The 24,603-nt window shown below is 37.0% G+C and overlaps 1 long non-coding RNA gene across 3 annotated transcripts in view; it reads left to right on the plus strand.

Moving 5' to 3' along the window:
- Positions 1-42: 42 nt before the first annotated feature.
- The window catches only part of LOC123635324, a 62,495-nt gene continuing 37,934 nt past the window's right edge, over positions 43-24,603 (plus strand). The window contains exon 1 of one of the 3 annotated variants that reach the window (XR_006734099.1): positions 43-107. This is a non-coding gene — a long non-coding RNA (uncharacterized LOC123635324). Of the gene's footprint in view, positions 215-24,603 lie in introns of all 3 variants that reach the window. The other 2 variants (XR_006734098.1, XR_006734097.1) reach the window with 2 other exon arrangements.

Below are 24,603 nucleotides of genomic sequence, written 5' to 3' on the forward strand. Positions count from 1 at the left end.
GCGTGAGCCGCCTTTGGGGTCCTCGGTAAATTCAGCCGGGCAGAGGCCGGTGCCTGCGGCGACCCAGCAGGGCGCTCCGTGCCTCGCAGGCGTCTTCGGAAAGCCCTGTGAGTGGCCGAGAACGTGCAGTGCGCTGGACGCGTGCTTCAGATTGACTTAAGCAAAGGATCCGATTTAGGCTTCTAGTGATGAAGAAACACTTCAGAGGGCTGGGGTATGATTCGTGGAAAGGAAACAGATACGTTTGACATAACTAGTTCTCTCGCAGGCCGCAGCGTCTCCCCAGTTTCTTTTGCTTGTGGGTTTCCTTGACTTTTGTGTGTGTGTGTGAATGATTCTTGCTAATATGTTATCTTTCTCCTAAGGAATGTCTTAAATATCTCCGCTTAAAAATAGATCTCCCATCACTTTTTATGTTTTGAAGTACACAGAGATCACGGTGATTTACAAAGGACCAGTTATCCTATTTTTCACATTTCTCCTTCCACTGTTTTGCAGTAACAACGACTCCTCATTATCTTGGCTTACATGAAATGTCCGAGATGTGACTTTTGGCTTTAGTGTGTCGCTATTTTTAAACAAATTGAAGGAGTAGACTGGAAAATAGAACACCACACCAAGAAAAAAGTTGAAATGAGTACTTCAGATTTAGTAAATGATCAGAAAGTGAAGGATATTTGGGAAATTCCAAATTCATCAATTTAATCTTTGAGCTTTTAAATGTAAAGTGGTTTTTGAAATGTGGGGATGCCATAGGTGCTTCCTTTTAAATATGGACTCATTTTTCATAACATTTAAAAATTAAAATGCCATCTAAAAGGATTGGAGGTGACAGTTTCATTCAGTTTTTGAACATAGACTAAATACATTTAAAGTAATGCTATGCATTCTCTAGCTCCAAAATAGTAGATGAGTATCAGTGGCAATCTGGTCGTTGATTCAGTTTCCTATTTGCAGGCAACAGCTATCTGGTTCATCTAATAACAATGTTAAACCACCCTTTGTGCCCCCTGATGAATTTTATACACAAAATTTTCTTTAGTTTACTCTGGGGGAATTTTAGGAATTATCCATAATCTTAGTAGAGATGGAAATTTAAAAGGTTTTGCATTGGCCTTGAATGAGAAACAAAGCATGAGCAAGATATAGTAAAAGATAATAAAATCCATCTGTAGAAAATTATAATTTCCAGGCTGGGTGTGATGGCTCGTGCCTGTAATCCTAGCACTTTGACAGGCCAAGGTGGGAGGATTGCTTGAGGTCACGAGTTCCAGACCAGCCTGAGCAAGAGCGAGACCCCTTCTTTACAAAAAATGAAAAGATTAGGCAGATGTGATGGTACACGCCTATAATCCCAGCTACTCTGAAGGCTAAAGCAGGAAGATCACTTGAGTCCAGGAGTTTGATGTTGGAGTGAGCTGTGATGACACCACTGCATTTTAGCCAGGACAACAGAGCTAGACCCTGTCTAAAAAAAATATATATATATATATATATATATAATTATTGTAATTTTCAGTTTGCAAGGTTCTTAATCTACTGTTGTTTCTTTTGGCTCTGCCTTATGGTGACTGGTTTCTTCAAATGATGTGTAATATTTTAGTGGGAGTTTGTCTTCAAAGAAGTGCTTTGTTCTGTGGAAGTCCTCTGTACCCCTGGGTTGAGAGAATATCTACAGTTGATTTTACTGGGCCCGAGAAGTTTCAGTTGTTTTAAACCAGATTTAAGGTAATTTTTCAGCTTACAATGTGAATTTGGATCCCACCCTCATATATGATACAGGTCTCAGGTGTCAGTTTTTTAAGTGCCTATATAGGTAGATAGATATTTTACATATATGTCTATGTATAGATAGATACTCAAAGATAGCAAGTTTCCTTACTGCTTTTCCAGAGCAGTAGGTGGAGATTTTTCTCATCTACTGTTAATACATGGTGCATCTTTTCCAGATTCTCAACATTATTTCAACAACCTTGTCTTCAAATATGGGTAGGAATCTCAATCTCCAGTATCTATAGTTAGGTAGAGTCCCCCTTTGTACATCTCTTTCGCTCTCCTTTAAATTCTGTGACTTTTTTGTTGTTGTTTAAATAAAAACATGTTATGGATTATTCAGCATTTTTATGGAAAAGGGACCATCTGTGACAACTTAGACTGTATTATTGCCTCCAGTTGATTCTCCATGAGAGCCACTGAATAATCTTTTAAAAATAAAAATCTAATCACGTCTGTAGCCTAATTAAAACTGTAAAATGGCTTCCCAGCACTGCATAGAATCCTAATTCCTACAAGATCCTATGAGATCTGACCCCTCCTACCTCTCTTATGTGATCATTAGGCTGTCTTTCCCTTTACTCCACACTCCCTATGCTCCAGCCAAATTGGCTTTCATTAGGGTTTTAGAATACATCAGACACTCCTTTTCCTGTCCCTTACAGCCTTTCCAGGACTTTCCCAAATGCTGTTCCGTTGACTATGATTTTTTCCTTGTCTGCTGGTTCTTACTGCCTCTTCAGGTTTTGGCCTAACCGTCCACATAGAGACTTTCTATAACCACCATATTTAAATAGCAACTCCCTCTCCCATTTCTGTGTTCTTTATTCTGTTTACAGCACTAATTACAATTTCTCAATCCAGTGACCAGAGATAATTCAGAGGCTTCTTTCCTCATCATCAGACTGGATTCTCGGATTTACCAGCACTTGCCCATGAACTTAAAGTGACCCATACCCTATTTTCTTATATGTACTGCTAGTTGCCCCCAACCTTTTCTGCCCCACCCCCGGGAGCCTTATTTTTCATTCCTGTCTCTCATGACCCAGGGACAGAGGAGTACCCTCCATTCATTACACCCTCCTTGCTCAGGATCTGTAAGGAAAAATATTTGAACTTGTTTGCTGTTGTGGTGGTGTATTGAATTTACACCTTCTAGCTAAAGAACTAGGAGCTACCCCAGTCTGAGTTTTCCCTAGGATACTGAGAAGAAAACAAGGGTGGGCTCCCAGCACCAGAGTGATGGTCAAGTGGGCATAAAGTGGACGTGGGTCAGACAAAAGCCACAAGGGCGTCTGCCAGTATCAACAAATTCCCTGTGTGATGGGCTCCTTGGTCTTGGATTGGACAACTGTGCTTTAGGCTGTCCACCAGGTAAAAGAAATATCTCTTGAAACACCCTTGGCTGGGCATGGTGGCTCACGCCTGTAATCCTAACACTTTGGGAGGGTAAGGCAAGAGGATCACTTGAGATCAGGGGTTCAAGATCAGCCTGAGCAAGAGAGAGACCCCATCTCTACAAAAAATAGAAAAATCAGCCAGGCATCACGACACGTACCTATAGTCCCAGCTACTTGGGAGGCTGAGACAGGAGGATCATTTGTGCCCAAAAGTCTGAGGTTTCAGTGAGCTATGGTGACACAGTTGCACTCTAGCTGGGTAACAGAGTGAGATGCTGTCTCAAAAAGAACAAAACAAAACAAAGCAAAACACCCATGTCTAGCCTCCTCTTCATTTCCCAGTCGGGTAGGGTTGCCGTCCTCTCTGGTACTGTGACCCCAATTTAGCTGTGCACTCTCAAAACACATCTGTCATATTTATCCTTAAGTAGTTAATAACATGATGCTTTTATAATATTATTTTTTTAATTTCAATTTTTACTTATTTTGTAGCTATATGTGCTATGATCTGAATGTTGGTGTCCAATGTGATAGTATTAAGAGGTGGGGCCTTTAGGAGGTAACTAGACAGAGCCCTCATGAATGGGATCAGTGTCCTTTTAAAGAGGCTTGAGGGAGCCTGCTTGCCCCTTCAGCCATGTGAGGGTGCAGCAACAAGTCACCATCTATGAAGCAGAGTGCAAGCCCTTACCAGATACCAAATCTGCCAGCGCCTTGATCTTGGACTTTCCAGCCTCCAGAACTGTGAGTAATAAATTTCTGTTGTTTGTAAGTTATCCAGTCTAAAGTATTCTTTTTAGCAGCCAAATGAACTAAGACAGTATAGAATTAAAACTGACTTATGTCTGTTGATCTTGTATTCTCTAACGATGTGAAACACAGTTATAGTAGCATTTTCTTGGGGATAGATTTCATTGGATTTTTTACACAGATAATCATATCTGCAAATAAACACAGTTTTACTTCTTTTTTTCCAATATCTTGCCTTACTGCACTAGCTAGATCCACCAGCACAATTTTGAATAGAAGTGAAATCAGATACCATGTCCTTTTCCTGATCTTAAAGGAAAAACATGAAGTCTTTCATCATTAAGTATGAAGTTAACTTTAGGTTTTTCATAGATGCCCTTTATCAGGTTGATGAAATTTGGTTTTGGTCCTAGTTTGCTGGGGATTTTTATTAAAAGGGATAATGAATTTTGGTACAGTCTATTGAGATGATCATATGATTTTTCTCTTTCAGATTATTAATATAGTCAATTGCATTGATTGGCCAGTGTGACACCAATCTTGCATTCCTGGGATAAACTTCACTTAAACATGATGTGTTATTCCTTGTATATATTGTTGGATTTGACTGACTAAAATTTTGTTTAGAAATTTTGCGTACACTCATGAGGGATATTGATCTGTAATTTTGTTTTTTGTAATATCTCTGTTTGGTTTTGGGATCAGGGTAATATTCTGACAGAATGAGTTGAGAAATAGTCTCTCCTATTTTCTGGAAGAGGAAGTGTCTCTTCTTCAGTTTTCTATCAGAATTGCAGATTTGTTCATTTCTGTTTGCAGTTTTCTCACTTTTGTTTCATGTGTCTTGAAGCTCTGTTATTAGGTGAATAAATGTTTGGGTTTGTAGTCTTCCTAATTCTTTGACTCATTTACCATGATGAAATGACTTTCTTCTTCCCTGGTAATTTTGGTCTGAAATCTACTTTGTCAGATATTAATATAGCCACTCTAATTTTCTTTTGATAAATATTAGCATCAGTAAATCTTTTTCATTTTCTAATGATTTTATCTTTTTCCTTTGTTAACTTATTAGCCTCAGTCTTTGTTTTTCTATTTTAGTGATTGCTTTAGGATAATATTGCTTCATCCCTCCTGGCCTTTATGCTATTTTTTCATACATTTCACTTATACATATGTCATAAAACTCAAACTACAATGTTGTTATTTTTGTTTAAACAGTTATCTTTTAAAGATATTTAAATAGAAAAGTCTTGTGTATTTACCCCTATGGATACAGTTTCCTGTGCTCTTCATTTCTTTGTGCAGATCCATATTTCTGTTGGGTATTATGTTCCTTCTGCCTGATGGACTGCTTTTAGAATTTCTTACAGTGCAAATATTCTGGTGATGAATTCTTTCAGCTTTTATAAATAAATATATATATATGAAAAAAGTATTTATTTTGCCTTTGTTTTTGAAAGACATTTCACTGGGTATAAAATTCAACTTTGACTTTTTTTCTTTCAGTACTTTATAGATTCTGCTCCACTCTTCTAGCTTGTGTTGTTTCTGATAAGAAATCTGCTATCATCCTCGTCTTTGTTCCTTCATACATAATGTGTCTTTTTTCTCTGTCTGCTTTTAAGATTTTTACTTTATCACTGTTTTTGATCAATTTGAATATGATGTGCCATGGTGTAGTTTTGTTTATATTTTTTGTGCTTGGTATCCTTTGAGATACTTGAATGTGTGGGCTTATAATTTTCATCAAATTTGAAAAACTTCTGGCCATTATTTCTTTTTTTTTTTTTTTTTTTGAGACTGAGTGTCACTTTGTTGCCCTGGCTAGAGTGAGTGCCATGGCGTCAACCTAGCTCACAGAACCTCAAACTCCTGGGTTTAAGCAATCCTATTGCATCAGCCGCCCGAGTAGCTGGGACTCCAGGCATGCGCCACCATGCCCGGCTAATTTTTTTTATGTATATTTTAGTTGGCCAGCTAATTTCTTTCTATTTTTAGTAGAGACGGCGTCTCCTCTTGCTCAGGCTGGTCTCGAACTCCTGACCTCGAGCAATCCACCCGTCTCGGCCTCCCAGAGTGCTAGGATTACAGGCGTGAGCCACCGCACCCGGCCTATTTCTTTAAATATATTATTTATTCTTCCTTTTTTGTCCTCTTCTTTTGGGGCTTCTATTACATGTATATGTTAGCCACTGAAAGTTTTCTCTTAGCTCACTGATGGTCCTTGCATTTTTTAACATCTTTTTTCTCTCTTTGTTTCATTTTGTATGGTTTCTATGGCTACATCTTCAAGTTCACTAATATTTTTAGTATTTTCTTCTCCAAGGTCTAATCTTCTATTAATCCCATCTAGTATATTTTTCATCACAGGCACTGTAGTTTTCATCTCTAGATGTTCAATTTGAGTATTTTTTTATATCTTTGGTATATTTCCTTAACTTTTTGAACATACGGAATACAGGAATGAAAAATATTAATGTCTTTGCTGATTCTGGTAACTGTGTTCTGGATAAGTTTCAGTTGATTAATTTTTCCTTCATTATTCATATTTTCCTACTTCTTTGCATGTATGGTAATCTTTTATATGATTCCAGGCATTGTCAGTTTTACCTTTTTGGGTGCTATTTTTGCTTTCCTATAGATATTTTCGAGCTTTGTTCTGAGATGCAGTTAGGTTACTTGAAATAGTTTTATCTTTTTGAGTCTTGCTTTTGGAATTTGTAACATAACCAGAGAAATGATTAGCCAAGGACTTATTTCCTACCTACTAAGGCAAGTATTTTCTGAGTACTCTACCAAATACTCTGGGAATTGTGAATTTTCAGTTTGGCTTGTGGGAACAGACACTATTCCTGGTCTATGAATGCTGTTTGCTGTACTCTCTGATGTTTTTGCATAGTTCTTTCCCTGATGTCTTAGTCAATTTTGTGTTGCTATAAAAGAATGTTGAACACTGAGCAATTTATAAACAATAGACATTTATTTTGCACTTTTCTGAAGGTTGGAAAGTCTACAGTCAAGGTGCCAGCAGGTTTGGTGTCTGGGAAGGGCCTGGTCACCACTTCCAATATAGCATCTTAAATCCCGCATCCTCCAAAGGAGAAGAGTGGAAGGACCAAGAGAGGGAGAGCCTACTCCCAGAAGGCATTAACCCCCACCCCCACCTCATGGTGGTGCAGCCCTCATGACCTAATCACCTCTTAAAGGCTCCACCTTCCAATACCAGGCAATTAAATTTTAATATTATTTTTAGAGGGGACAAAGATTCAAACCATAGCACCCGGCTTCATGTAGTTTCCTCACTTGCATGTGCTGCTCACCACTCTGTGAATACTTGAGGGAGACCCTTTCCTGGTCTCCATGGTTCGTTTTCTATGCAGCTTTCTTCTTTCCGATAGCTTGCTATGCAAATTCTAGCCCCCTTGTTCTCCTCATACTCTGAATTCCATCTCCTCTACTAGGAATCCTCCAGGCTTTGTCTGATCTTCCTCTGCCTCCACCACCACCATTCTGTGGCCTCGAGACTCTCTCAGGGCAGTAAACTGGGGCAATCATCAGGCTTGCCTCATGTTTTTCTCATCTTTCAGGGATCATTGTCCATCATTGCCTAATATCCTATGTCTTGAAAACCATTGTTCCATATGTTCTATTTGGATTGTTTTAGAAGGGAGCATAAATTCAGTCCCTGTTGCTCTATTTTGGTGAAAAGTGCGAGTCCCAGCATAAGTATAAACCATTATTCCCATTTTCTAGATGAGGAAAGTGAGGCACCAAGAGATTAAGTTAGTTGTCCAAGCTTGCACAGCTTGGTAGTAGTAGAGATGGAATTCAAACTTGAGCAGTATGTCTTCAGAATCTATTATCTTAACTGCCCTGACGTTCTACTTTTTTAATATTCCTCAGTTTACTAAGAACCGTGGCAAACATTTCATTAAATTCCTATGTAGCTGACAGAGCAGAATGTGAATGACTGACAGTCCTTAACCCCACACCCCCATTGTATTTGTGTTTGCAAAAGCGTGTGCTTATTCATTCAAATGAATATTTAATAAGTAAAATATCATGTATTCTAACAAAGAAAAATAAATATTTCTGAGGCTATTTTTAGTCATTAGCTCTCCCAGTTTCACTCTACCTTGGAGTTTACTGGCTCAATTTCCCTACGTTTTTCATTTTCTCCAACTTCTATTAAGGAATGTTATAGATGGCCTAAAAGTTTCCCTTTTTTAAACCTTTGTACCCATGGCATCAGATACTGGGAAATATGGTGGTTATTTATACATAAGAGTCATTTAAAAATGAAGTGTTGCAAGTAATTTAACAGCTTGCTTTTTCCTTTGGGAAGCATTCAGAGCTCTTTCCATCAGCTTTCAGATTCCAATTTGTGCCTTTGTATTAGAACTTTTGTCTGTCCCTGAGTGTATAAGTATTAGGCAGCAAGGAGAGATATGTGGGAAAGTATTATATGTTTGTTTACTCTTGCACTACCAGCAAAGAACAATGCTTGAGATGGTGGCTTAATATTGTTGAATGAATGAATGGATGGATGAATCAAGGTATTCTGATGGTCAGCTGGAGGAGACAAAGGGAGACTGGCCTGGGCAAAAATAAGCAGACAGCATATTCAGTATAAAGTGAGTACCTAGCAACAGGGCAATTGAGTCTTAACTATATGATGTTCTGGTTTGGAGATGTGTTTTCTACTTACATTTGAATATAGTTGTTTTTTAATTTCAGAATTCATCATACTTAAAATAAAGAAATCATATTGACTCTAAAAAGATACTGGGAAATTGAGGTTCTCCTTCCTTTACCATGTGCTATCTTCACTGGAATATTTTAAGTATGTCTTCCAATGAAGAGGTGATTTCTTTTAAGTGCACTGTATTTCAAGCATTTTTAAAAAATGAAAATACGTAAAAAGCATTAACTAGAACTGCTGGGCAAAATAGCTGTCCTGTTTAATAGTTTCCATTGGTCCTCAGTTTAATTACCGTGTTATTCTGCCAGCTTTCTCCAGAAATAATCGACTGAATGAAGTCATTTCATTGGATATTTACAAACACTAAACTTGTAAAGCGGGTATCTGTCAATTCCCCTTTGGCTTGGAAATGACTGAGACTGACCTGGCAGTGCACAACTGCTATTTTGGGGTCAGCATGTTTTCATTGTCACCAGCTCAGTAAGATGCTGGGAAGGAGAGAGAGGAAGGTAAAACTTTTGGCCTTTACACTCAGTTTTGTAATTTTGTAATTTTGTAATTCTTGTTGTGAAAAATGAGGGAGTAAAACCCTGACTTGGTCTAAGACACAAAGTGGTTGGATAGTGATTTTTTGTGTATGGTGTTGTTAGAATATCTTGTTAAATTATGAACAGCCCAGAAAGAATCTGTAAAGCTTTGGGTATCTATAGTCAAACCTTAAACACTGGCTTATCAATCATGATAAAAATGGATTACTAAGGTCAGTTTATTAATGTGATTTAATATCTGGAATAAACTGTTTTTGTTTTGGGTTAAATAATAAGATTTGATTTTGAAGACATAATGTCAAATGGAGAACAGACCAGATGAAGATTGGGCTGGAAATTATTTTGTCTCAGGCAGCCTACAGGAAATTCCAAAAGATGAGGTCAATATAAATGAAGTTTTTAAAGAATTGGAGTAGAATGCCAAATTGTGGTACTGTAGATGCAAGTTTAAAAATGTCAGTCCCTACTACATAGAAAAAAATGATGCAGAAGCTTCAGATGGTCTTCAGAAGGAATTCCAAGTGTGGTAATATTTACAATGTGATGATTTCATAGTGGCTATTCATAGTCTTAAAATGTTAATAAGTGGGAAGATTAGATGTAAAACTACTTTGGATAAGGTGCTCATTTAAAACAACAGAATAGTAGAAGCGATAAATGTCTTAAGAGGCATACTAAGAAGTGAGATGGTTGAAGCTAATACAATTACGAAGAGTATAGGAAGAATGAACTCAGATTTATTTCTTATTTGAATCTACATTTCAGCTACAGCGGAAAATGAAATCTCTTAAAGATGATCCCAGAGTAATCCAAAATGAAGTTTAATCTATAATATCATCTGTAATTTAAATTTGACCATCTCAAACACACTTTATAAATTTGTTGAAAACCCATTTGCATCTTATATGGTAGCAGGAAGTTATGCAGGACATGAAAGCTATACAGTTCTGTGGGGCCTCCTTAAGAAAAAAGAATACAGCATTGTAAATATACATTTATTTAATTATGGAGAGTCAGAAGCCTCAAGCAAGTGAGGGGCCCTCAAGCTTGAGCTTTAGTAGCTTCAGGTCAGTTTGCTTCTGGTTAACAAATTTAATTTCATTTAAGTAAAATTGAAAGATTCATTGTAAGTAAAGAGTAACTAGAATATCAGTGTGGTGGAATGAGGAGTGGATTGTGATTTAAGACCTGTGTTCTAGCATAGGCTGACTCATTCGTTTCATTGTTCATTTACTGAACACAGCCTTGTAAAAGGCATTATGGAAGTGGCTCTGAATACAGTGCTTATGATGTGAAGCAATCCATGCCCAGTCTGAATTTGAGACACAGTGTATACTCTCCCCCTCTTAGTGGGACACAGTAGATTTTGGCATATTAATGGCTCTGAGAGGTTTTACTGTTAAAAAACAAACACACACACAAAAGGTTTAATTTCATGTATTCCAGTTTTTTCCTTTTTAATGTGTATAAATATATTAACATCACCTGGAAAACATTTTGGTAAATGCTGTTATGAGGAATTATATCATTCAGCTTTCTTGACTATTATAGCTGTTGTTAGGTTTTTCTTTGGCAAGTGGAAATTCCCATTCTTATCAGGTAATGGAATCAACATTCCCAGTAATGTATTTTAGACAGACTTGCACACTTTGAGCTCTGTTGGCAGCTGTTATTAAATGATACCACCCAACAAGCAGAGATTGGTGGTGGGGTGTGAATAGGTGCTTAACTGGGATTGGGGGACTGCCTCTTCATAGCCCAGGCTTGTTCTTCCTGATTCCTGGGAAGACTTTCCTTTTAAGCATCCTTTGGTCTTACATGAGCTCTCTGCTTTAGTGGTGTTGCCTTCTGTGCTTGTTTGTAGCAGTTACTACCCTTGAGTGTGAATACCACCCAAGGAGTCTGTGCAGTGGTTGGAGGCCCAAGCAAAAGTAAGATTCTTCCCCTTCTTCAGAGTATTTCTGAATGTAGAGACCTGAAAAGAGGCCTCTTGCCAAGTATAGCTTGGAATTTGAACTTAATGCCAGAGTCACCACACCTTTTTTAGGGTAATTACCACTTAACCAAACATTTCTGAGTTCCTTATAAATTGGCCCCCTCAGTCACTTAACCATTTTAGTAGCTCTTCTCTGAACTCCATCCAACTTTCCCACAATTCTGGTAACAAGGTGCTCTGCAGGGAAATCAGTGTCCAGGTGCAGCAACCTTGCCAGGGCATTTTGTGTGGTGGGAGGGAGCAGGAGAAAGACGACAACCGTCCAATACCCCCTAGGCTCTCATAAATGTATGGCAGCTTTCCAACTAACAGAGTTGAACTCACAGTAAATGAGTAGCCAGATAGACTGGAAATGGCCCCTTCCTTCATTTAGGTGGAAAAAAAGCCAGTGGCCACTGACCTACAAGCAAGTAGTGAGGGTGTGTGTGAATGTGAAGAAATTCTTTACTTCAAGTCACATTACAGCCTTATTTAACAATAAGAAGTCATTCTAAAGCAGAGGTTGAAAAGTTCTTAACAGGGATATTCCAAGGAACAGCAATGGCCTAAACTGAAAGTTACCATCATTCTTTTTCAGGTATTTATACTGTGTTTGAACAAATAAAATCATGAAAGTATTATTATTTTTGTTTTCTGAGTATTTGATGGTGCTGAATGGAAATCTGATGAAACATAGAAGTTGCTTGAAGTTGAGTGACTTTCGCAGGGGTCAAGAAAATAAACAGAGGAGTCAGAATTATACCCCAAGTATGTATGGTTTTGAGCTTTGTGCTTTTCAATGGACTCTAAACAAATAAGGAAATAAAATGAAAATATTCCCACTCCCACATCCTGTATCTAAGTAGTTCAGGAAGTAAGATGTTAATACTTGTTAGCAAGTCTTTTGTTTTTTAATTTAGTTACTGTATTATTTGTGTCCATTAAAATAACATTTTATAGTAATTCCTTTACCCTTTTTTTGGGATAACTCTCTTTTATACCAAAAGATAACATTCCAAAAACATCAGCATCTGATACTAAGGTGAAATTAAGTTATGTGAATTTGTTGGAGTTCTGGGAGACCTTAACAAGGCTATGGGTGAAAGATTATTAAACTTCAAGTATTAATACAAAGTCAATAATAAATTCCTGAAAAATATAGAATTCTTTTATGTCTTGATATTTGGGACATTAAAGCAAATATTTAACAATCTGATTCCAGGGCTAATTAAATATATGCATAATGGACCACCCTAAGAAATACAGTAATAAGTTACTTATGCATGAAGCTACATATTTTTGCGGTCACTAATGTTTGAACCATATTTAAAATGCATAAACATTGCTATAAAAGAAAACTAGGAAAGGAGAACCATACAAGAAGGAGTATAATAGTTAACAACTAATATGCACATTATTATAACATTTTAAAGATACTTTTTTATAATTATGAGAGCTTAAGATTTCAGCTGAAATCCTACTATTTCTCTCACCGTTACAGATATGGGATCACATGCTACTAACGTTGGCATTGAGCTTTTGTTCTAAGCTCCTTGCTCCATCATGGATTTTTCCCTGACCGTTGCAGGATGATTGTTTCCTGAAGAAGCCTAAATTGAAGTGAGGTTTTTTGGGAGTAGAATACTAGTATGGAACCCAGAATTATTCTTCCCTTCCCTGGTCTAACAACTCTTTGTACCAGCCCCATCTAACTGTAGAGGTTGAGTTCTATAGACCAATATGTACTTTGAACACAGCTGGACTCTCAGGTAGTTTGGTCTTTGGGGGCTGATATACCTAAAATAACTTTGAATAGTTAAATCTGACCACGTGTGATATGGCAGTTGCCTTTTAATTTTAATGGAATATTTTAGAGCATTTTTATGGAAAAGCTCTTAAAGTTCTTTTTTTTTTCACTACCTTAATGAAAGGGGAAAATGTGTTGCTGTAGCTGTTATTTTTTATAATAAATTTAAAGCAGTTCCTACAAATCTTAACAAGTAAAATTAAATATTTAATGCTTTTGGCAAAATGCCTTTATAAAATTTCCAGAACAAAATAAAATATTCTGTATTTATACTTCTTTGAATAAAACAGACTGAATTTCTAAGAGGACTTACATCATGTGTCATTATTCCCAAGTTAATTTGATATGTGGAATCATCAAACCACATCATTACCAAAATAGTTACTGTTGCAAATGAAAAGATTTATGCTCACATTTTAAAACAGAACAGAAAGGTAGATTCACAAATATGAATATTACACATAGAAACAATTTTGTTTTCTTGTTTTTAAAAACACTGTATTTCTTTGATATTTGCAAACCAGGATATCCTCTGATACCTGCTCTTAACATAAGCTATTTAATACAATTATAAAAGATGTGGGCATTCTACCTCTGGGACTTCATGAAGGCTGATTCTTTTGGACTAGATGCAGTGATGTGCTGGTAATGTTTAACAAAAAGCTCTTCAGAAAGAAAACAACAAACCTGATTTGCTGATTTCCGTAGTGTAACTATGAAATGTAGAGTTAAGTAGACATACATACCATCACCTCTTACCAGCTGATGCCACCGGTCCAGCGGACTACTGAAGGAATATTTTGTATTTGCTAAACATGCAATATGGAAGCCATCGGCTACAAAGTTCTGAGTTTAACAGGAAAAAATTGATTTAACTGCGTAACATGGACTAGGACCATAACTTTGGGCCTAGACACCTGGGAAAGTTTTGACAGGATTTAGTCACCTTATCATATGGAGCATTTTGGACAAATGCCCAGTCATAAATAGCTGTTGGATAAGTGGCTTGACAAAATGAATAGAAATAGAAAAAATTGAAGCAGTGACGTCTTATTTATATTACTTGCTCTTCATAAAGAATCTTTACTACTGCTTTGCTCTGAATAAGCTTTGAGTTGGAGCCTTCAAAATGATCATAATTTGTAAAATAGAATGTTAATATGGTTCTGGGAAAGATGTCTTCCAGGAAAATATGTCATTAAAATAATTGTAGCTAATATTTATTTTGACAGTCTCTGTTCTAATGTATTATCTCATTGAATCTTCACAACCACCTTCTTAGTCTTCCTATTTTGCATATGAAGAAACTGAGGAACAAAGAGTTTTAAGTAACTTGTCCAAGTTGCCACATCTAGTAATTGGGATTAACCCAGACAGTAGGACTCAAGGGTTTTTAGTCTTAATAAATATGCTCTTCTGCCTCAAATATTGGGTGTGTGTGTGTTTGTGTTTTGTTTTTTGAGAGACACTCTCATTCTGTTGCCCAGGCTAGAGTGCCGTGGCATCATAATAGCTCACAGCAACCTCAAACTCCTGGGCTCAAGTGATCCTCTTGCCTCAGCCTCCCAAGTAGCTGGGACTACAGGCATGCACCACCACCCCAGGCCAGTGTGTGTGCGTTTTCTTAAGGAAACCTCGTCATTACTGCAGTTAGCCAATCATTTTGAATATTTTAAAATTCTTTACAGTGATTAAATTTATGTAAGAGTTTTTTCACATACGTGGATAAGAGCCATAGTGAAGCTGTTACTGATATTTAGAAGGGCAGAGTTTGAAAAGGGTAAACATTTTAAGGCTAGAACAATTCTGGGCCAGATAATCTTTGGATTATGTTAATAAAAATGGAGATTAAATAGTAATATGGCTAAACGACACCATTGCTTTTAGTTAGTAGAAATCATCTGTCAAGAGTACATTTGTACTCTTTATATTGCTGCCTGGGCCAGAAAGAATTAAAGGTACCTTAACAATGTATACACACACATATATGTGCACATATATATGCAGGGTTCATATGTTTTTTTAAAAAGTCACAAAAACAAAAACAGGATTCTTAAAAGAAGCATGGGAGAAGCTTCTCCAGTGAGTGGTAATAAAGATTATGTTATGAAATATAGTAAGCAACGTCCTCAGCATATTTAGAGTACAATGCATGTTTCACTTTTTTTTTTTTTTAATAGCAATCATTACCACAATCTTATGGCCTAAGAGAGTGGCCAAAAAACACAAACCAAACAAAACAAAACAAAACAAAACAAAACCACAGTGCAGTCCAGCATGTAGCCACAGCTTCATCTGGCTCTACCTGATGCTAAAATGTGGATAGATGCATAGGTAGAAATTATGTGCCACAGTTTGTGTCATACTTTTAGTCTGGGAAATAATTCCTACTTTTTAATCTCATGGGGTTTGTTAAAGATTCCAACAGAAAAAAATTTTTTGATTAAAATTATGGAGCACCTACAGTTAGCAAGATAATAGCATGTAATGCAAAAACATGTTCAAATTGGATAATTGAGGAAAATTTAATGAAGGCACTGTTTACAAAGTTGTGGGCTACTTTAATGGAAATTAATAAGGACTGATAGCAGCAGCCAGGAGCCATGACCACCAAGGTCTGTAGAGACCAGGGGAGGATGTAGTAATAGGAATCCGAGAGATTTACGCCTGTTGCTGAGGTTGTAGTTATAGGAGAAGGTACCCTGACAGGAGCTGTGGCTCTCTGTAGAGAAAATCAGCCACTGCCATCCTGTGGCCTGACAGGGAAGGTAGCTGGAGGAATAAATACCTCATCCTCTTTCTCCTCCCTCCCAGACTCCACCTCCCACTGGTGCCTCCCACTAGCCTAACCCAACTGGAAGTCAGAGGGCAAGGAGCAAATTGTAGTAGTCCACAGAAGTCAGCCTCCCAGGCACAGAATAGAGGAAAGAAGAGTAGGGAATTTATCTGGAAGTACAAATGAAGCTTATCTAGCACAATGTATGCATTTCTTTATTGGTTCCTTAATTTTTATTTTGAGGAAATCAGAAAAATAATAAGCAGAAGAACGATAAATAAAACATACACCTGTATTTCTACCACACAGAATATAAACAACTGTTAGCATTTTTTCCCCAGTCCCAGCCCCTGGCAAGCACAAATTTGATTGCTGTTTCTATAGTTTTGTATTTCTAGCAATAATGTATGAGAGTTCTAGTTGCTCCACATCTTTGTCAGCACTTGGTATCATCATTTGTTAGGATTTTAGGCATTTAACAGATGTATAGTGGTATCTCATTGTGATTTTAATTTGCATTTCCCAAATAACATCTGATGTGGAGCATCATTTCATGACCAGCCCTTTTTGAACAAAGTTGCAGAAATCCTAGTCTTTCTATCAGGATTATGTTAGCCTCATATAACAAGTGGGGAACTTTCCTTCTATTTACATGCTCTTTTTGAAATAATATCCTATCTTTTTATAGCATCTTGAGTTAAATGACTTCATTTAAGGATGTATTTCCCTTTGAATTTGAAAATATTCATCAACTTTGTGTATAGAGTATTTCACTGTAACATTTTTAATTATCTATGTCCATCTATCAATCATCTATCTATCTAATCTATAATTTTCCAGCAGAGATTGTGTTTTATTTTTTGGATATCCATTTGCTATTAACATGTATTTTTATTGCATTGTGTTCAGCAATATACCCTGTAGGGATTCTTAATTTTTGAAGTTTTGAGATTTCCTGTGTAGCCTAACATGGCTATTTTTTGGTAAATGTTCTGGGGTATATTAGTCAAAAGTCTATTCTCTTAAAGTCTATTAAATCTACCGTATTAATTTTGTTGTTTTAATCTAATAAACCATAATTTTTGATCTCTTTAATTTTTTGATTTCTAAAAGAGACATGCGGATGTTCCACTATTGATGTCTTAAGCCATTTTTTTTTCTTGCCCTTTTAACAAAATGTTTTATTTCGCTGGTATGGTAGGTGCACATAACTTCACAACTATTATATTTTCTTTGTGGATTTTTATAGTATAAAAATGTAGCTTTTTCCAGTGAATGCTTTTTGCCCTGAATTTTATTTACTGTAGCACTAATATCTGTGACTATTTTATGAAATATTTAGCAGGTATATATATTTTTTACATCCCTATATTTTCAAACTTTTTATGTTGTTGTTTTTTGTAAATAGCACATAACAAAATAAATGTATAAATGTATATTTTAACCCAATTTGGGAATTTGTCTTTTTAAATGGAAAAGTTTGATCCATTCACATTTATTTTGGTAATTGATATGTTTGTTTTTAGGCTTGCCATTTTGATTTATGTTTTCTTTTAAAATATAGGGTTTTAAAATTTTCTCTTTTCTTGCCTTTAACATGATTGCATAGACTTTCATTATTCTTTCTTTTCTTTTTTAATAATTTGGGTGCTCTTGTAGTGACTGCCTTTTAATTGTTAAATGACATATTATACTGATATCAACTTTTCTATTAACATCAAGAATTAATCAGAATCTATAAATCTCTTCAATGTCCAAGAGCAGACAAATTCTCTAGCATACTTTCTTTTCAACAACACACCATCAAGATTTATTTTAAGATCTTTTGGAATCCTTTTGATTAATTTAGGTGTGTTTATTTTCTGTCTGCTCATTGTGTTTCTGATTTCTGATTCCATAGGAATAATTTATTTGAAGACAGACTAATGGCCAGCAAACATATAAAAAAGTGCTCAACATCTCTACTCGTTAGGGAAATGAAAATCAAAACTACAATGAGATATCACCTAACTCCAGTGAGAATGGCCCTTATCAGAAAGTCCCAAAACAACAAATGCTGGCATGGATGTGGAGAGATCAGAACACTTACACTGCTGGTGGGACTGCAAATTAGTACAACCCCAAGAAATTTGAAGAAACCCCTCCAAGTAATTTGGAGAAACCTCAAAGAGCTAAAAATAGAAATCCATTTAATCCAGCAATCCCACTACTAGGCATCTGTCCAAAGGGAAAAAAGACATTCTGTAATAAAGACATCTGCACTTGAATGCTTATAGCAGCACAATTCACAATGCAAAGATGTGGAAACAACCCAAGTGCCCATCAATACATGAGTGGATTAATGAAATGTGGTATATGTATACCATGGAATACTACTCAACTACAAAAGACAATGGTGAACTAGCACCTCTTATATTATCCTGGATAGAAATCAAGCCCATCCTTCAAAGTAAGGTATCACAAGGATGGAAAAACATGCACCGCATGTACTCGCCATCAAATTGGTACTAACTGTTCAACACTAAGGTATTCACATGGTAATAATACTCAATAGGTGCCAGTCAGGTGGGGTGGATGGGGGTAGGGGGGGTAAACCAACAACTAATGGAAACTGAGCACACTGTATGGGGGAAGGACACACTTGTAGTCCTAGCTTGGGCGAGGCAAACCAATTACATGTAACCAAAGTGTTTGTACCTCCATAATATCCTGAATTAATAATAAAAAAGAAATTCTTTAAATAAAGATATAGAACACAAGAAATGAAAAAGGAAATGAACTATTAATAACTTTAAAGTTAATTATCAATTGCTATTTGAACTCATTTGTGGACTTTATCTTTTCTTTGCTCATCATTTTTTTTTTTTACTGTATCCTCTTTCTTGAGTTCAGTTTTTACTTTGTTAGAGTACATTATTTTATATTTTTCTTTTTATTTATTTATTTATTTTGAGATGAGGTCTCACTCTGTTGTCCATTCAGGAGTGCAGTGTACCCATCTTATAGTTCACTGCAGCCTCAAACCCCTGGGCTCAGGTGATCCTCCTGCCTCAGCCTTCCTGAGTAGTTGGGACTGCAGGTGCACACCACCATGCCTGGCTAATTTTTTAAAAAAATTTTTTGTAGAGACAGGGGTCTTGCTATGTTGTCCAGGCTAGTCTCCAACTCCTATCCTCAAACATTTCTTCTGCCTTGGCCTCCCAGAATGCTGAGATTATAGACATGAGCCACTGTGCTGGCCTATTTTGTGTTTTTCACAAAGTAACAGGTTTTAAACTTTGAGATACTGTGTATTATTATTTGACTGGCTTTTTAAATGAGAGTTTAGCTTGATGTATAAATTCTATTTGTCCTTTATTAATTTGAAGATTTAGCCCATTGACATTTAGCATCCTTTGTTGCAGATGAGAAGTCTGATGCTGTTTTAATTTTCCAAAAGGAAAATTTGGTTATACTCTTTATCTCTTTCATAGTTTATTAGAACTTCCTATTTATTGTTAGAATTCATATATTTTAATAGAATGTGCCTAGATGTTATTCATGTGCTGCTGTCAATGGGTACTTTCAATACGAAGAGACTTTACCTGGGAAAAATTTTATTGTTGCTATTGTTTTTATTATTTATTTGTTTCCACCTATTTTTTATGTACTCTTTCTTGAATTCCTATCAGATGGATGGTAAAATTTTTAGATCTATTTTAACTCTCATTTATCTTTTCTCTCATCTTTTTATCTCTTTGTCCTTTTTACTGAATTCTGATAGACTCTTTTTGTTTACCCTTCCAGCTCACTAATTTAATGTTGAGTCTCATTAATTCTGTGATTTAGCCCATATTTTAGTAATCTTAAAAATTTCCAAAAAACTCTGTTTCTTTTTCATAGCATTCTATGAATTATCCTATTTTGGATAATCTATATTTTTTAATTGACACCTTTTCCTTTTGAAACTACCTGCAATTACTAATTTTAGTGATTTATTCTTTGTAATTTCCTATAATTTTCTTTCCTCAAGGATTAGTTATTTTGTGGAGTTTTATGCTTTTTAAGACATTTGGTTGACCTTCTTATATGTTTATATTTATAGATGAAGATTATATCAAAGGTTCTTTACTTGAGGACCACAGATCACTAAGGAGTTCCTGGATAGAATTCAGGGAGCCCATGCATTTAGATGGAAAAATTATTATTATTTTTTTTTCTAACCTGAAGACAAAATTTAGCAATTCTTTCCATTAGGAATGTAGGCAATACAGGAGTTTTAACAGTATCTGTAACTTGATCACAGATAGAAATCACAGATACTTCCATGTCACATTAATGTGGATTACAGTCATCCCTGCTTCGAAATCTTGGCAGAACCTACTGTTTAGTCTTGTCATTATATGTGGTAATAGAGAAGCAAGTATATTATAATTTTAAAAATATTTTGATGATTTCATTTTGATGTAATTGGCCTCCTTTTTAATCATTTATATATATATGTATATATTATATTTCAAAACGTTATCCTAAGAAGGGGTCCATCGGCTTTATCAGACAACAAAAGGGTCCATGGCACAAAAGAGGTTAAGAACCCCCATTCTAGACTGATTACTGTTATTGGTAGAGCATATTTCATTAGTCTGGGTAATGGTACTTGCTAAGTACATGAGCCCTGGCTGTGCTAGTTGTGCAAAGGAGAGGTATGTCAAGCTTCTATGTGAGATCTCCCAACCCTCCTGATAGCTGGGGGGCACATATTCCTCCCACATCTCTGGAAATATTTTCTGGATCAGAGCTCCCATTTTTGTTGGAGAACAGTATTCATGCCTTTCTGCTTAGAGCAACACCAAAGCAAGTGGCCCAGCTGTTCTGCTGCCCTTAATTATTGGCCCATCCGTCACCCATTCCTGCTAGCCCCTGCTACCTTTAATTCACAGATTTAATCTAGGGTTCTACTAGGTAGACTCAGATTTTTAGTAGATTCTTTCTTTCATTTTTTATGGGATTAAAGTTTGGTTTTGTTTTCAGCTCAGCTTTTCTGAAATTTGCTGTCAGTCTGATCTCACTTACCGGCCAGTTCTTTCTGTTGATGGGCACTGATGCTGTGCTTCCTGGTGCTCCAGGCTTGCTGTAGATTTGTTCTTGCTCTTATGCCTCCTCTGATTTGAGTAGGTGGAACAGATGAACAATTGTGTTTATATTGCTTTCTTGAAACAGAAGTCTTATCTTATTTATATTGGCTTAAGTAATGATTTAGAGTGTATAGCAATGGTCCTCAATTTTTTTTCAGGCTCCTAGAATCTATTGACTTAGGATGAGAAACACTGTTGTACCTAAAACCTTCACTGTGTTTAGACTTCCTTCCTTCCTTCCTTCCTTCCTTCCTTCCTTCCTTCCTTCCTTCCTTCCTTCTTCCTTCTTCCTTCTTTCCTCTCTTTCTTTCTTTTTTTGTTTCTTTCTATTTTAACCCAAGCAATTATAAATAGGAAAATCATTCCTGTCTTAGGTAGTGATTATCCCACTGTTCCTGCATTTGGCCCAGCACTCTTCTCCTCTAGAGCTTTTAGAGGTCTGTTTAGTTACCATCATATTCTTTGGTGAAACACCAATCTTATATTAGGCATTTATAACTTATGGGTTCAGGACACACTACCCTGAAATATGGCACCTTGGCCTATTGAATATTTTGAGCTAAAGGGATTTGAGAAATGGCAAGTATAAGAGAACTCTCTGAACCTTTCATGAAGCAGGTCATCAGACCCTCATGTGAGAGGAATCTAAACAAACAGGGCTTGCCAAGTGTCCCCTAGTTTACTGCTCTTAGCTCATACCCTTTGTCTTATCACATTCTTCCACAACTTTCCACTCTTCAAAAAACCTAGGATAGAAATGCTCAGGTTTAACTGCTTCTTGGGGTCTTCATTTCTTAATGAAGGCTCCCGAGTCACATAAAACTTATATTAAATAAATTTGTGTGCTTTTTTTTTCTTGTTAATCTATTTTTTGTTACAGGATTCTCAGGCAAGAACTTAGAAGAGTAGAAAGAAAGATTTAAATAAATTTTTGCTTTTTAAATTATTTAAACATTATTTTAGAATTAACTCATGATGGAAATTCCTCTTAATTTTAGTTTTGTAATGCCAAAGCTTTTTAAATAATAGGGAAGACTAATTTTATTTTAGAGAGAGAGAGAAGATAAAGAATTGAAAACACCATCTTGCTTCTCCCAGTCTTAAGCATAAAATTAAAAATCTAAAAATTTTAGTTCCTTCTCAGATTATTTTTAAACAAAACAATGTCAAGAGCTGGCTCCCTACAGATCTTCAGCGCAATCTGTTGGTAAGATAAAGCTGAGTTTATTGCTTGCTATGGTACGATAAGTACCACATGACAAAGCTTTGGTCATGTCTGGAGAGTGGGGGGAAGGTAAGGTTAGAATGTCCTGGGGATTGAAAGTTTGGTTTAAATCTGCTTTTTCAATGTGGGGACTTCATTAGGATTGTGTAAGAATCGTGGTACAGCAGTCTAGGATTGGTAGAAAGAGCAAGGGGAGGATTTTGAGGCAAGGAATCCAAAGAATCTAAGGTGTAACTTTGTGTTGGTGTTTTCCATTGGAGAGTTGGTGGGTTTGTTTTGGAAATTCTTGTAATGAAGCTTCAATCCATTTGCTTAGACAAGAAGTCCTGGAAGAGTAAAAAAATGCTAATGAAGACAGTGGAATGGCAAAATCATTGTGGTGTAGACAGTAAGGTATGGTTTCCTTTCTCAGTTCCCAGGCTGAGTGTGTGGGTAGACAGTTTGAGTTCTCAAGAGTTATCTGGATTGTGTAAACCTGCATTTTTTCTATCGTTAAATGTCACTGGGATCCTCCTCATTCCCTACTACTCCTCACCTCAGAGTTCTAGAATAAAATTTCACCTGAAGCAGAATGGCATAACTGGCATGTTCTAAAGTCTTTGGATCATGGTGTGATTATCTGAAGTGCACATCTAGGCCTGAGAGCCAGACCTTCCACTTCCCAGCATGGGCAGGGGAAGACATGTGGGCTACCTACCTTAAGTATTATAACTTTTTAAGCAACGAAGGGAATTTTAGCTTCGGAAAAACAGTCACAGCAACCTGAGTGGTAACATCTAAGCAGTTTGTTTCCAGAGTGACCAATGAGGCTATCAGGATTCAAAAAAAGAATCTTCAAGGGTGGTGTCTTAGTTTTTTGGGGCTGTTGCAACAAAATATTGTGACTGGGTGGCTTAAATAACAAACATTTATTTCTCACCGTTCTGGAGGCTTGAAGTCCCAGATCAGGGTGCCAGTATGGTCGGGTTCTTGGTGAGGGCCCTCTTCCTAGTTTACAGATAGCTGTCTCCTCCTTGTGTCCTCATATTGGCAGAGAGAGGGAGGGGCATGGGGAGAGGAAGATGAGCCCTCTCTCAAAAACTCATTACATTCGGGATTAGAGTTTCAGCATATGAATTTTGGGGGGACACAAACATCCAGCCCGTAGCAGGTGGCTTTAACTTATCTTTTGCCTGGCCTTCTTCCAGGCCCTAAGACAGCTGTCATGATTCAAGTAAGATGAATAAGTCTCCTGGAAAAATATGTGCATGTCCCATCCACCTTTTTCCTTCTCTCTCCTAATATATACCACTTTCCCACCTCCATATAGAAGATACTAATTTCCATTTTATTAAAATTTGCATCAAGACTTCTGTTAGTGTACTTTTTTCTATTATTAAGGGGCTTCAAAAGGGATATAATATCCAAAGTATCAAAGCATAGGTGAAATTATTCTGTGCTTAATGTACTGACCAGAAAAATTATATGGGTTTAAATGAAGAAAAAAAGAGGAGGAGAGAGAGGATGAGTAGGAAAAGAAAACAAACATTTCAAAGTCTTACTTCAGTGATGCTTAAAGGATCTCTCGTGCTCTAAGAAACCTCAGACCAAGGTAGGGCCCTTTCTTTTTTTGTAGATTGAAGCAGCTTTCTGTCAACCACCATTTAACCTTTGTCACTAGAAAGCTATGCACTGCCAAAGCTGGCCTCAACTGTTCAAGGTTGGAGAACCCCAGCCAATGCCCCAGGGTGGGACAGAACCTAGGCGCCAAGCAGTATCCTCAGGCTGCTAATTTGCTGGACACACAGAGCCCTGTTCTGTAACCTCCCCCTAGGTTGTGGGTGAGTGGAACCCATTAACATTTAAAAATATTTGCAGAAATCAGAGGGAGAAAAGGTATTTCTGGAGGGCCAGTACTCAGTGCACTTTCATGCATGCCAAAGTTTGCTGGCATCGCTCAGGCTTTGATAGAGAACATCTGGGCGACTGCTGCTGCAGCGGCGTGTAGCTGGGTGGAGGGCAGGAAACAAAGGGGGCTTGTGAGAGAATGTTCCAGTGGGGGAAAGGCTCTCCGCCTTACTTACTGCCTATCGCATGCTCAGCCGAGGGGAGGAGAGTGAGGACAGAAATGGAAGGTTTTGCCCTCGTGTGGCCTTAGTAATGAGCACTGGAGACTGAGTGGCAGCATAGAACTGGCTGGTTGGGCTGCAGAGACCCTCATTTCCACCACTAGACAGACACGTGCTGCCCTTGGGTAAAGATGCAGCCAACAGCAATCACCATCAGTGGCATCCTAATACTGCTCCTTCTCTTGGAGCCTGTCTTTGCAGGGCAAGGGAACAGAAGATGGATTGGAGACGAGGAGGTGAGGTTCTACTTTAAGTGGAGACAGGTTTCCCATTGTTTCCCCCATTGCCAACTTCATTCACATGAAAACAAGATTGCATATCATGAATAGGTATATTTCAAACACAAAGTGTTTTTATTCACTGAAGGTTAATGTCGGACTGTTGGAAATCTATCATTTATGAGTAGAATTTCATTGGATTCTGAT

Source organism: Lemur catta, chromosome 3 (genome assembly GCF_020740605.2).
Source record: "Lemur catta isolate mLemCat1 chromosome 3, mLemCat1.pri, whole genome shotgun sequence".
Classification (NCBI taxonomy): Eukaryota; Metazoa; Chordata; class Mammalia; order Primates; family Lemuridae; genus Lemur; species Lemur catta.